The sequence below is a fragment of the Carassius auratus genome, chromosome 12, assembly GCF_003368295.1.
Source record: "Carassius auratus strain Wakin chromosome 12, ASM336829v1, whole genome shotgun sequence".
In the NCBI taxonomy this organism is placed as follows: domain Eukaryota; kingdom Metazoa; phylum Chordata; class Actinopteri; order Cypriniformes; family Cyprinidae; genus Carassius; species Carassius auratus.
This window is the reverse complement of record NC_039254.1, coordinates 9,130,413-9,145,253: the sequence shown is the minus strand read 5'-3', so window position 1 is coordinate 9,145,253 and position 14,841 is coordinate 9,130,413. Positions and strand designations below refer to the sequence as shown.

The 14,841-nt window shown below is 45.2% G+C and overlaps 1 pseudogene; it reads right to left on the bottom strand.

Moving 5' to 3' along the window:
• Window positions 1–14,841, bottom strand: part of LOC113112225 (serine/threonine-protein phosphatase CPPED1-like) — a 40,925-nt pseudogene that overhangs the window by 11,787 nt on the left and 14,297 nt on the right.

Here is a 14,841-nt window from a genome sequence, read left to right as displayed (position 1 = left end):
CAATGCAAAAAATGTAAATCCACATGATTTAAGTACTCCTGTTCTTATGGGGAAAAAAAAGATACATACATTAAATAAATAAATGTTGGGAAAAAAACATTTTGATTACTATTTAGCACATTTTTGGGAAAAGGCTAAACGAGAGAGCACTCTTTGATACTTTAGGCTATGAAGTATGAACACTTGCCACTTGTCTTGTTTGATGTGTAAGGCTCAAGTGCTTTCTTCTCACCTGCTTGATTGAATCTCTGGATCAAGCGCTCTCTGATTCCCCTCTGCAGGTTGAAGTAATCATCCTCTTCATCGGGTGTATGGAGCAAGAGCAGAATGTGCTGGAAGACAAGCACGTGGAGAGAGGGGGTCTGGATGACTCTCTGCAGCTGGCTCTCTAGCCAGACCTCATGGGCCTCCATTAACTCAGGACAGCCTGATGAGTCGAAGAAGAACTGAGATTTCAACACCAAACACAACACCCTACCCATCCAAAAACTGAAGTAATCATTGCCCCAGTCACAGCAGAAATGTTCCATGCTCTCCGGAGTGGGTGTCTTGCCAAGATCATGGTTGCCGCTGACGAACACAAGAGGAATGTCGGGGTCAGTGCCTCTCAGTGTTTCTTTGAGGTCCTTAACCTTGTAGCTTATCAGACCCGAACCAGACAAATTCAATATTTGATCTGGAGCATGGTTATAACATGAGACGAATTCCACAGAAAGGCAACATGATGTTGTAAATCAACTCCTAGCACCACATTCTGAAGCAAGATAACCAAACAACTCTTTCACAGAACAGCTTTCAACATAAAACCATTAGAAAAATTATTGACAATTTCAATTCGTTTTAATAACTATTGAATAGCTTAATGCTGGGTACACACCAAAATATTTTTTTTACATCTTATACGATTTTCAAAACATGAGGATAAAAAAATCCTAGATTTAACCGTTTTGCTCCTATAGTCAAGTCAAGTCACCTTTATTTATATAGCGCTTTGAACAAAATACATGGCGTCAAAGCAACTGAACAACATTCATTAGGAAAACAATGTGTCAATAATGCAAAATGACAGTTAAAGGCAGTTCATCATTGAATTCAGTGATGTCATCTCTGTTCAGTTTAAATAGTCTCTGTGCATTTATTTCCAATCAAGTCAATGATATCACTGTAGATGAAGTAACCCAACTAAGCAAGCCAGAGGCGAAGGCGGCAAGGAACCGAAACTCCATCGGTGACAGAATGGAGAAAAAAAAACCTTGGGAGAAACCAGGCTCAATTGGGGGGCCAGTTCTCCTCTGACCAGACGAAACCAGCAGTTCAATTCCAGGCTGCTGCAAAGTCAGATTGTGCAGAAGAATCATCTGTTTCTTGTGGTCTTTCCCTGGTGGTCGTCTGAGACAAGGTCTTTACAGGGGATCTGTATCTGGGGCTCTAGTTGTCCTGGTCTCCGCTGTCTTTCAGGGATGTAGAGGTCCTTTCTAGGTGCTGATCCACCATCTGGTCTGGATATGTACTGGGTTCAGGTGACTGCAGTGACCCTCTGATATGGATACAGACTGGATCTGGTGGCTAAGGTTCCAAACTGATGACGAAGAATTGACAGAGCAGCCATCAAGTCTTAAACAGTGTTCTAGGTTATTACATGCAGAATTTAGCAGTAAAAATTACGTGTCATCCAGTTTTTTTTTAACGACTATGCATTCCATTATTTTTTCAAATTGGTGTATTTCACCGGGCCGTGAAGAAATATAGAGCTGAGTATCATCAGCATAACAGTGAAAGCTAACACCATGTTTCCTGATGATATCTCCCAAGGGTAACATATAAAGCGTGAAGAGTAGCGGCCCTAGTACTGAGCTTTGAGGTACTCCATACTGCACTTGTGAGCAATTTGATACATCTTCATTCACTGCTACGAACTGATGGACGTAATATAAGTACGATTTAAACCATGCTAACGCACTTCCATTAATGCCTACAAAGTGTTCAAGTCAATGCAAAAGAATGTTGTGGTCAATTGTGTCAAACGCAGCACTAAGATCCAATAAAACTATTAGAGAGATACAACCACGATCAGATGATAAGAGCAGGTCATTTGTAACTCTAAGGAGAGCAGTCTCAGTACTATGATATGTTCTAAATCCTGACTGGAAATCCTTAAATATACCAATTTTCTCTAAGAAGGAGTATAATTGTAAGGATACCACCTTATAAAGTATCTTGGACAGAAAAGGGAGATTCGAGATTGGTCTATAATTAACTAGTTCTTTGGGGCCAAGTTGTGTTTTTTTAATGAGAGGCTTAATAACAGCCAGTTTGAAGGTTTTAGGGACATATCCTAATGACAATGAGGAATTAATAATAGTCAGAAGAGGATCTATGACTTCTGGAAGCACCTCTTTTAGGAGCTTAGATGGTATAAGGTCAAACATACATGTTGTTGGTTTAGATGATTTAACAAGTTTATACAATTCTTTCTCTCCTATGGTACAGAATGAGTGGAACTATAGTGGACTGTCTGATGCAATACTGTAGCTGACGGCTGAATGCTTACAATTTTGTGTGCTGAATAAATACCTGGGGTTATGTTTGTTTTCTTCTAAAAGAGAAATAAATAATCGGATCTAGCAGTTTTTAATGCTTTTCTGTAGGAAAGGTTACTTACCCACCAAGCAATACGAAATACCTGTAGTTTTGTTTTCCTCCAGCTGTGCTCCATTTTTTGGGCTGCTCTCTTTAGGGTGCGAGTATGCTCATTATACCATGGTGTCATACTGGTTTCCTTAACCTTCCTTAAGCGTAAAGGAGCAACTGTATTTAAAATGATAGAAAAGAGAGAGTCCATAGTTTCTGTTACATCATCAAGACTATGTGCCATATTTCTAGAGAGAAGAGCGGCACCACCCCAGGAGGGTCTGCCCCAAAAGCTCGTCCAATTGTCTATGAAACCTATGTTATTCTGTGGGCACCACTTAGACATCCAGCCATTGATTAATGACAATCTGCTATGCATCTTGTCACCACGGTAAGCAGGGAGGGGCCCAGAGCATATTACAGTGTCTGACATCGTGCTTGCAAGTTCACACACCTCTGTAATATTATTTTTAGTGATCTCCGACTGGCGAAGTTGAACATCATTAGCGCCGGCATGAATAACAATCTTACTGTATTTATGTTTAGCATTAGCCAGGACTTTTAAATTTGCCAAGATGTCAGGCGCTCTGGCTCCCGGTAAACATTTGACTATGGTAGCTATTTACTCTATATTCACGTTCCGTACAATAGAGTCACCAATAACTAGAGCACTTTCATCATGTTTCTCAGTGGGTGCATCACTGAGTGGGAAGAACCTGTTTAATGTTTTAATCGGAACAGAAGAGCGGTGTTTTGACCCACGACTATGCTGCCTCACTGTCACCCAGTTGCCCTGCTGCAGGGGCTCTGTTGCTGGAACCGAACAATGTACAGGAATCACTGAGCTAGACGCATACAAAGCCGTAGTTTGGATCCTTGTTTCTAATTCGGAAATCTTCTCTGTCTCTGTACAACTTCACTCAGAGTTGTAACATTTAAGAATATCAGCAGCGTTGAAAACGGGGCTATGGAACTGCACTAAATTGAAAGCAAATCTGCAAAGGCTATTATTTGCTTGCGATGGAGATCCTTATTAGGGTGTACTCACACTAGGCATGGGTTGCCATGAACCGGGCCCGAGTACGATTGTCCCCCCTCCCCACTCCCCTCTGGCCTGCACTCACAAATAGGGTATCAGCATTCGTGCCGGAGCACGCTTACGTCATTATGGTGTGACAGTTTCGGGATAAACAGGAAGAGCGGCGCTCACCGAACACAATGGAGTTCATCGCTCTGTTTTCTTTGTGGATAATTTTGTGTCGCTTGGTCCACGGTGGTCCACAGCCCTCTCACAGCCTGTTGTTAAACAGATGTGTCGCCTTAGTGGCGCAAAAATTTTCACGTAATCGTGCTGCTCGTATGAGGATGTTTGCAAGGTACCAGCTGAAGTGCAGCAAGGACTTTGTAGTTTTGAGTTTTTATGCGTTTTGCACCTCTGCCGTAGACCAAAGCGACCCTTTCCCTGCCATGTTGGTTTTGGAGCATCGCAAAACCGTGATGCAACGCGTTCTTTTCCGTGCTCCAGCACGGTTAGCGCTCACACTGCATGCGAACCGCACCCGAGTCCAACTGAACCGTGCTCTGGCCCACCTCTTCCAAGCGGGCCAGGCCCGGCTACTTGAGCCGCACCCGGGCACGGTTCGGAGCACTCACACTAGTCAAACGAACCGCGCTTTGGTGGTCAAACGCACTTGGGCACGGTTCAAACTGGCTAGTGTGAGTACACCCTTAGATGAACGCATGTGCTGTCTACTGTTTAATAGGTAATAACTTGGCTACATTCGATTACAGTACACGATACCACTGTGACATTAGTTTGTTGTATGTGTGTGGCTTATAACAGAGGGGAGTCAAGTTGAATGCAGCTTCCAAAAGACAAAAAATAGCCGATTAAGGTTTTATTCATTTTAATACAATCACACCAGTGCGAGTACGTTCAGCAAGTCATATCATCAGCTGCTAAATCTGTGATCGCTTGCTGGCGCTGAGCCAGAGACAGACGAGTTTTTACAGCACTGCGCATTAACCAATCACACACGGTTCTGTTGAGCTTTTGAATGCAATGGCCAATCAGAGGTGTTCCGATGAGTCACCGCTGAAATGCCGGTGATTCCTTCATTCGCTCACTTACTGAATACCTCTTTCTGGCGAATTCTCTTGTCAGAAACAACAAAGTGCAGATGTGTGTACGAATCTATAATTAAGATATTGATTTCACAGTGTTAACAGTTTCAGTGATTTTAATGGGAGTTTCTGAGAGTGATTGAAATCTAGACTGTCAGTGAAAATGATCTTTAATAATGTAAATGTTATTTGCTCTCTTTCTGAACAATGAAAGATTAGTAGCAATATTTATATCACATTAACTTTCAATGTTAAATTCACATTTAATATAAAGTCGTATTAAAAATATGTTATGGCATGACACCTATATTTGTTACTTAAGCAAACAGACAGGGTTTTATAATAAATTACATGAATTGGAGTAAAGGCTGATGAAATATATACATGACCCAAAGTAACTAGTAACTAACTACTTAAGTAGATTGTTTTATCCGATACTCTCTTACTCTTACTCAAGTAACTATTCAAGACTAGTACTTTTACTTTGACTTGAGTAGATATTTCTAGAATTACTTTAACTTTTAATTGAGTAAAGTTTTTGGGTACTCTACCCACCTCTGATAATCTGTAGAACCATCAATATAATCGGGACATAGCTAGGATTTTCAGAAGGGGGGAAATTGGCCCAAAATCAGCCCGATTATCTTTTGGTGTGTACCCAGCATAAGGATTCATATTCATGTTTAGTATGTGTGTGTTTGAATCTTCTTGCTTGAAATGTTTCTGACAACCAGTTATTTGTCAAATGCATCATATTCTTGTTATAGGAATCATGTCCAAAATTATACCCTGCAAGAGTGGGAAAATTCAGACTACGTGATTGATAAGATAACATGATTTATGAACGGACAAGAAAAACATTGCAACACCCCAAGCAAAGACAATATCTACCGTATTTTTCGGACTATAAGTCGCACCTGAGTATAAGTCGCATCAGTCCAAAAATACGTCATGATGAGGAGAAAAACATATATAAGTCGCACTGGACTATAAGTCGCATTTATTTAGACCCAAGAACCAAGAGAAAACATGACTGTCTGCAGCCGCGAGAGGGCGCTCTGTGTCTTCAGTGTAGACTACAGGAGCACTGAGCAGCATAGCGCCCTCTCGCGGCTGTAGACGGTAATGCTTTCTCTTGGATCATTTCTCTTGGTTCATGTCAAATTAATTTTGATAAATAAGTCGCACCTGACTATAAGTCGCAGGACCAGCCAAACTTATAGCGATTTATAGTCCGGAAAATATGTGAATGTGTGAGTGTGTGTGATTATATGTTAGATTAGTTTATATTTCTTAGATTTATCTAATAAAGTCTTGTTCATATTGAAAAGAGAAGTATCTTGTGTTTCTTGCTTACAAGTTAATGTCTTAAACTGCCAATCTTGTTACTGTGCTAATTAATAGTGTTTTCACTATACTTTGGATATTAATATCCATTGCAAAGTTGATGTTATATGGCTCGTTCAATGAATCGCTGGCCATCTCAGTGATCAGCTTAAAGGATTCCCTTTGAGCTAAATTGACTGTTTCACTTACAACCTGTTCTTCTTTAAACGGACATCCTGAAAAATGAAACTGTTTTTCTTGGTTGAAAAGCCTCATTTAAAGAAGTCCAAAAAAAGCATCTGCAACCCAATTTAATACTCAAATGAGAACAATTTCAACAACAGGATATTTGGGCCTTGGTTTAGGCAGAGCAAGTTGTATCTGTTTATTTTTTTTACATCTTTAAATATTTGATTTTTAAATATTTGCTATACACACACACACACTATATATATATATATATAGAGAGAGAGAGAGAGAGAGAGAGAGAGAGAGAGAGAGAGAGAGAGAGAGAATGATTTAAATTAATTTATTTATTTTTTGTGGAATAATATGCACAGGAGCAGAAAAGACTATATGTAACAAAAAACTACAGTTAAATCCTCCGGAGCAATATTGAGCACAGCAGCAATGAACACAGCAGGAACTGTCGGTTTTCAGTGGAAAATAAGATGTGCCGCCAGACGAGCATGTGATAGTATATAAATACTATCTTCAATGGCTCCTTCCATCTTCCAAAGAATACTGAAGCAGGCAATATGTGGAGGATTCAGAATAAAGTTTCTGTTTCATACAGAAGATGTAACGACAGATAAAAGAGGAGGAAGCAATTGCAGGCGATCAGATGTAGTTTATTGAGAAAGAGAGTCCAGGATGTTGGCAATGGCAAGGAAGGTCTACGGTAGCGTGAGATGAGCTGGGTGGTGAAGTCGGCGGTGCAGGTGAAGGTGGTCAATGGTTGAAACCAGGAACAGACCGGAACACTGACGCGAGGACGACAACACTTAATCCACTCCAGCACACGAACACGGAAGACGGTAATCCAACTAGGACACGAAGACATGAGAGAGGATCTGACAACAGAGAGAGAGCGAGGTGAGTATAAGTAGCTGAGGTGTGATGAAGATCAGCTGGAGCGAGACAATCAACACCCAGGTGATGACAATCAACTAAACGAGCACATGGAGACAACGTAAGTACAAAAACAATCACAAAACATGACACGGAGGAAACACTGGATTTCCTACCGTGACAGTACCCTCTCCCCTAGGACGTCACCTGACGTTCCCAGCCTGCTTTACCTGTAGATTGTAATCATCTATAAGGTGGTGATCCAATATGTCCCGAGCAGGAACCCAGCTTCTCTCCTCCGGACCGTAACCTTCCCAATCCACCAAGTACTGAAAACCGCGTCCCCTCCGTCTAGAGTCCAGAATACGATTAACCGAATAGGTGGTCTCCCCATTAACGAGACGAGGCGGGGGGGGGAACCGGAGCAGGCGGATTAAGACGGGAAGAAATCACCGATTTAATTTTGGACACGTGGAACACGGGATGAATCCTCCTGTACGCCGGAGGAAGGCTAAGACGCACGGTTACCGGATTAATAATCTTGGTAATAGAAAACGGGCCAATAAATTTGGGAGCAAGTTTGTTAGAAACGGAACGCATAGGAATATTCTGGGTAGAAAGCCACACTCTTTGACCGACGACGTAACGGGGAGGCTTCGACCGGTGGCGATCGGCCTTAGCCTTGGTGCGCGACCTAGCCTGGAGCAGAGCTCTGCGAGCTCTGGTCCAGGTGCGGTGACACCTCTGGACTAGTGCGTGTGCGGAGGGGACCGAAACCTCGGATTCCGTACTGACAAAATTAGGTGGTTGGTACCCTAAACTACACTTAAATGGAGACATGCCCGTAGATGACACTGGCAAAGAATTGTGTGCGTACTCCACAACTGAGAGTTGCTGACCCCAGGACGAAGGATTATTGGAAACCAAACATCGCAAAACCCTCTCGACATCCTGATTGGCTCGTTCGGTTTGACCATTGCTCTGGGGATGGAACCCGGAAGAAAGACTAACAGTCGCTCCTAACAATTTACAAAATTCTCGCCAAAATTTGGACACAAATTGGGGACCCCTGTCAGAAACCACGTCTGTCGGGAGGCCATGTATGCGGAAGACGTGGTCAATGACAGCTACCGCTGTTTCCTTGGCTGAAGGTAATTTGGGCAAGGGAATAAAATGAGTCGCCTTCGAGAACCGGTCCACTACGGTTAAAATCACCGTATTGCCTCTAGAGGGCGGGAGGGCGGTGATAAAATCTAGCGAAATGTGGGACCAGGGTCTTGAAGGGACAGACAGCGGTAAGAGTAACCCATCTGGAGGTCGATTGGAAGTCTTACCAATAGCGCAAACTGAACAAGCCAAGACGAAATCGTGGACGTCACGAGCCATACCAGGCCACCAAAATCGTTGCTTGACTAGAAATCTAGTTCTACTAACCCCTGGGTGACAAGCAACACTGGAACAATGACCCCACTGGAGAACGTCTGACCGTAACCCCTCCGGCACAAACAATCGGTTCGGTGGGCAACGAGCCGGGGGCGTTACCCCTTCTAAGGCGGTCAACACCTTCGATTCGACCTCCCATCTGAGCGCGGAGATAATGATGGTCCCCGGTAAAATGGGCTCGGGAGTAGCAGTACGATCGGAACGCTCCAAAAGACGGGATAAAGCATCGGGTTTGATGTTTTTGGAACCCGGCCGGTAAGAAAGTGTAAAATCGAAACGACCGAAAAACAATGCCCACCGAGCCTGCCTGGAGTTAAGTCTTTTGGCGGTTCTAATGTATTCGAGATTCTTATGGTCCGTCCATACAATGAAAGGTACACCCGACCCCTCAAGCCAGTGACGCCATTCTTCCAGTGCAAGTTTGACTGCCAACAACTCTCGATTGCCAATGTCATAATTAACTTCTGCAGGAGATAAACGGTGAGAATAATACGCGCACGGATGCACCTTTCCGTCTGAGGATGCGCGTTGGGATAACACTGCTCCTACCCCCACCTCTGACGCGTCGACCTCCACTATGAATTGACGTGAGCGATCAGGGGTGACGAGAATGGGAGCTGAAACAAAGCAGCTTTTCAGTTTGGCAAACGCAGCCTCAGCTGCGTCTGACCACCTGAACGTCAAACTAGGGGAGGTCAAGGCGGTCAGAGGAGCGGCTAGTTGGCTGAAATTGCGAATGAAACGCCGGTAAAAATTGGCGAACCCCAGAAATCTCTGCAGGGCCTTGCGAGACTCTGGGGATGGCCAATTTACCACAGCCTTAACCTTCTCAGGATCCATGCGAACACCCTCAGTCGAAATGATGTGTCCTAGAAAAGAAACAGACTGTGCATGAAAAACGCATTTCTCCGCCTTGACAAACAATCCATTCTCTAGCAACCGCAGAAGCACTCGTCGTACGTGTTGCACGTGTTCCTGGAGAGACGAAGAAAAAATCAATATGTCATCCAGGTAAACATATATGAACAGATCGACCATGTCTGGCAACACGTCATTAACGAGTGCTTGAAAGACTGCCGGCGAGTTGGTTAGCCCGAACGGCATAACGCAGTACTCAAAATGGCCTCTAGGGGTGTTAAAGGCAGTCTTCCACTCATCCCCCTCCCTGATGCGGACCAAATGATAAGCATTACGTAAGTCCAATTTAGTGAAAACGGACGCTCCCTGCAACCTCTCAAAAGCTGAAGACATAAGCGGTAAAGGATAGGTATTCTTTACCGTTATGTTGTTCAGCCCTCGGTAGTCAATGCAAGGTCGCAAGGATCCGTCCTTCTTTCCCACAAAAAAGAACCCCGCCCCCGCTGGAGAAGAAGAAGGGCGGATAAACCCCGTTGCTAGAGAACTGGATATATATTTCTCCATGGCCGCCGTCTCTGGAATAGACAAAGAATATAACTTGCCCTTAGGCGGAGAAGTACCTGGCAATAACTCTATCGCACAGTCATAGGGACGATGAGGAGGAAGAGAATCAGCACGAGACTTACTGAACACCTCCTTCAGGTCGTGGTACTCCGCGGGCACGCTAGCCAAATCCACTGCTTCCCCCTGAAACACAGACTCAGAAACATTAACACCAGCAGACAAAAGACAAGACAAATGACATTCCTCGCTCCAGCTAACCACAGATCCAAGGCGCCAATTGATCCTGGGGTTGTGTTTCTGAAGCCAGGTGTGACCGAGAACGATGGGGGATTGAGGTGAGTCCGTGATGTAAAATGATATCTCCTCAGTATGGTTGCCAGATGTGGTGAGGGAAACAGGTAAGGTGGTCTGAGTGATGACTGGTAGTCTGTGTCCGTTGAGAGCAAAGGGTGCAATGGGGTGTTTGAGGGAGGTGAGAGGAATGTTAAGCTTACAAGCGAACTTGAAGTCCATGAAATTACCCTCTGCCCCAGAATCCAACAAGGCGTGATGCTCGAGTGCGTGGGTGGACCACCGTAGACTCACCGGAAGGAGTGTCGATGTAGATGAGGTCTTCCTGGCAGAGATCCCACCCGATAGTAGCCTCCGTTTTACTATCGGGCTTGGTCTTTTACCGGACAACGCTGGATGTGATGTTCTTGACTGCCGCAGTATAAACATAGTCCCAGGGATCTCCGCCTGATCCTCTCCTCCCGGGAGAGCCGAGCTCGCCCCACCTGCATGGGTTCATGATCTCCCGGTGGGCTGACCGCAACCTCTGAGCGCTGATACTGAGCCTCCGGTCTGTTCGCGAGAACTGTTCTCCCCCTCCGTCTGGTGGCTTGATCGAGTCGATTGTCAACTCTGATGGTGAGGTCAATCAGACTATTGAGAGAAGTGGGGAGCTCGACGGCGCGGATCTCCTGTTGGATGCGGTCAGCCAACCCATGCAGGAAGTGATCCCACTGCGCCTCTTCGTTCCACTTACACTCCGCCGCCAGGGTGCGGAACTCAATCGAGTAATCGGAGACGGACCTTTCCCCCTGACGTAGGTCCGTGAGAAGGCGAGCCGCTTCCCTCCCGGCGACGGAGCGGTCGAAGACCCGTCTCATCTCTTCCGAAAGGGCGTGGAACGAGGCACAGCAGCTGTCTTGGTTCTCCCACACCGCCGTCCCCCAGAGGGCAGCCCTTCCCGTAAGTAGTGATAAGACGAATGCCACCTTCATTTCCTCGGTGTAGAACGTGCGGGGCTGCATGGCGAAGTGCAGAGAACAATGAGACAGAAATGATCGACAGAACTCTGGCTCACCCGCATATTTCTCCGGGATGGGGAGGCGTGGTTCGGGCTGGGAAATCCCCCCGGAGACGATCGGCGGTGTGGGTGGCGTGGGAGGCGCAGCGGGTGACGGTTGTTGTTGGTGTTGCGTCTGGAGAGCGAGCTCGGACACCTTCGTCAACATTGCTTGGAAGGCTCGACCCATCTCATCTATCGCCTTGTCTTGGCGATCCATACGACCCACAGCTCGTTGCAGAAATTCTTCCAGATGAGATGGGGAGCGGTCGCCTGCTGCTTCCATGATGGTCAGATCCTTCTGTAACGACAGATAAAAGAGGAGGAAGCAATTGCAGGCGATCAGATGTAGTTTATTGAGAAAGAGAGTCCAGGATGTTGGCAATGGCAAGGAAGGTCTACGGTAGCGTGAGATGAGCTGGGTGGTGAAGTCGGCGGTGCAGGTGAAGGTGGTCAATGGTTGAAACCAGGAACAGACCGGAACACTGACGCGAGGACGACAACACTTAATCCACTCCAGCACACGAACACGGAAGACGGTAATCCAACTAGGACACGAAGACATGAGAGAGGATCTGACAACAGAGAGAGAGCGAGGTGAGTATAAGTAGCTGAGGTGTGATGAAGATCAGCTGGAGCGAGACAATCAACACCCAGGTGATGACAATCAACTAAACGAGCACATGGAGACAACGTAAGTACAAAAACAATCACAAAACATGACACGGAGGAAACACTGGATTTCCTACCGTGACAGAAGATAGGGAAGCATTCAGTTTATTTCTCTAAAGTAAAGGCAGACTGTTAAGCATTGAATTTTGAAGCTTGTTAATAACAGCCTTAGGTTACCTCTAATATGACAAGTAGGGCAACTTGCTAATTGTCTGCTGTGAATTTGAAACTCAATGAGTAGCGGATTTGAAAATAGAGTTGGCAATAGTGACTGTGGTGTTATGAATGCAAGACAAAGAAAACTAAACCAATAGACCATGTTTCTGGTCTATGGAGAGAATGAACCTTACCAAAAATTTGGACAATTTTTTTTTTGAAGATTATCAAGCAAACCTCTACAATGCCAGCAAATCACTCACATATGCGACCACATTGTATGCCAGGAGGATAAATAATGGCTGTCATTAGTCACTGGCTAGTAAATTGTTATATTTGCTAGTGACTGAGTTAAAAATAGCCTAAGTAGTAAAAAATATTTTTATGTATTGTACTGTATGTATTGCCATATGACTGTTTTCTCTCACACATGTAAAGACAGAATGCAAGAGAATCTGACATACCATAAAGAATTGGAATGCTATATGTAAATGTTATTTTAAATGTTTATACTGTAGATATAAATGGTAATTCCTGTCATGGTGGCGATTGTTATAATTAATAATTTTATTTATTTATTTTACTGTTTATTATTGCTGTTTATAACAAAATAACATCTGTAGAGGTAACTGCCACACAGATATTTTCCATTAGACAAAGTGATGATAATTAACAATCACTGTGGCCACAGAAAAAAATAAGAAAAATAAAGTCCATACAACTCCATTTGTTATTTTTTATTTTATTTTTTTGATCGACATAAGAACATTGTACAGGTTTAAAAATAGATAAATATAATAAAAATATATTTAAGAAAATATAGATTTTTTTATTATGCTTTCAAATAAATAAATACAATTTATTTTTTTGTGTTCTTTGAAAATAGCAAGTGTTCTTGGTGTAGCTATATATTCCAATTACTGTCACGGTAGGAAATCCAGTGTTTCCTCCGTGTCATGTTTTGTTATTGTTTTTGTACTTACGTTGTCTCCATGTGCTCGTTTAGTTGATTGTCATCACCTGGGTGTTGATTGTCTCGCTCCAGCTGATCGTCATCATACCTCTGCTACTTATACTCACCTCGCTCTCTCTCTGTTGTCAGATCCTCTCTTATGTCTCCATGTACTAGCTGGATTACCGTCTTCCGTGTTTGTGTGCTGGTTGGATTCGTGTTGTCGTCCGCGTGTCAGTGTTCCGGTCTGTTCCTGGTTCTATCCATTGACCACCTTCACCTGCACCGCTGACTTCACCATCCCGCTCTTCTCACGCCACCGTAGACCTTCCTTGCCATTGCCAACACTCTGGACACTCCTTATCAATAAACATCATCTGATTGCCTGCAATTGCTTCCTCCTCTTTTATCTGTTGTTACAGTAGGATCTGACCATCATGGAAGCAGCAGGCGATCGCTCCCCATCTCATCTCGAAGAATTTCTGCAACGAGCTGTGGGTCGTATGGATCGCCAAGACAAGGCGATAGATGAGATGGGTCGAGCCTTCCAAGCAATGGTGACGAAGGTGTCCGAGCTCGTTCTCCAGACGCAACAACAACAACAATCGTCACCCGCTGCGCCTCCCACGCCACCCACACCGCCGATCGTCTCCGGGGGGATTTCCCAGCCCGAACCACGCCTCCCCATCCCGGAGAAATATGCGGGTGAGCCAGAGTTCTGTCGATCTTTTCTGTCTCATTGTTCTCTGCACTTCGCCCTGCAGCCCCGCACGTTCTACACCGAGGAAATGAAGGTGGCATTCGTCTTATCTCTACTTACGGGAAGGGCTGCCCTCTGGGGGACGGCGGTGTGGGAGAACCAAGACAGCTGCTGTGCCTCGTTCCACGCACTTTCGGAAGAGATGAGACGGGTCTTCGACCGCTCCGCCGCCGGGAGGGAAGCGGCTTGGCTTCTCACGGACCTACGTCAGGGGGAAAGGTCCGTTTCCGATTATTCGATTGAGTTCCGCACCCTGGCGGCGGAGTGTAAGTGGAACGAGGAGGCGCAGTGGGATCACTTCCTGCATGGGTTGGCTGACCGCATCCAACAGGAGATCCGCGCCGTCGAGCTCCCCACTTCTCTCAACAGTCTGATTGACCTAACCATCAGAGTGGAGAATCGACTCGATCAAGCCACCAGACGGAGGGGGAGAGCAGTTCTCGCGAACAGACCGGAGGCTCAGTATCAGCGCTCAGATGTTGCGGTCAGCCCACCGGGAGATCTTGAACCCATGCAGGTGGGGCGAGCTCGGCTCTCCCGGGAGGAGAGGATCAGGCGGAGATCCCTGGGACTATGTTTATACTGCGGCAGTCAAGAACATCACATCCAGCGTTGTCCGGTAAAAAGACCAAGCCCGATAGTAAGACGGAGGCTACTATCGGGTGGGATCTCTGCCAGAAAGACCTCATCTACATCGACACTCCTTCCGGTGAGTCTACGGTGGTCCACCCACGCACTCGAGCATCACGCCTTGTTGGATTCTGGGGCAGAGGGTAATTTCATGGACTTCCAGTTCGCTAGTAAGCTTAACATTCCTCTCACCTCCCTCAAACACCCCATTGCACCCTTTGCTCTCAATGGACACAGACTACCAGTCATCACTCAGACCACCTTACCTGTTTCCCTCACCACATCTGGCAATCATACTGAGGAGATATCATTTTACATTACGGA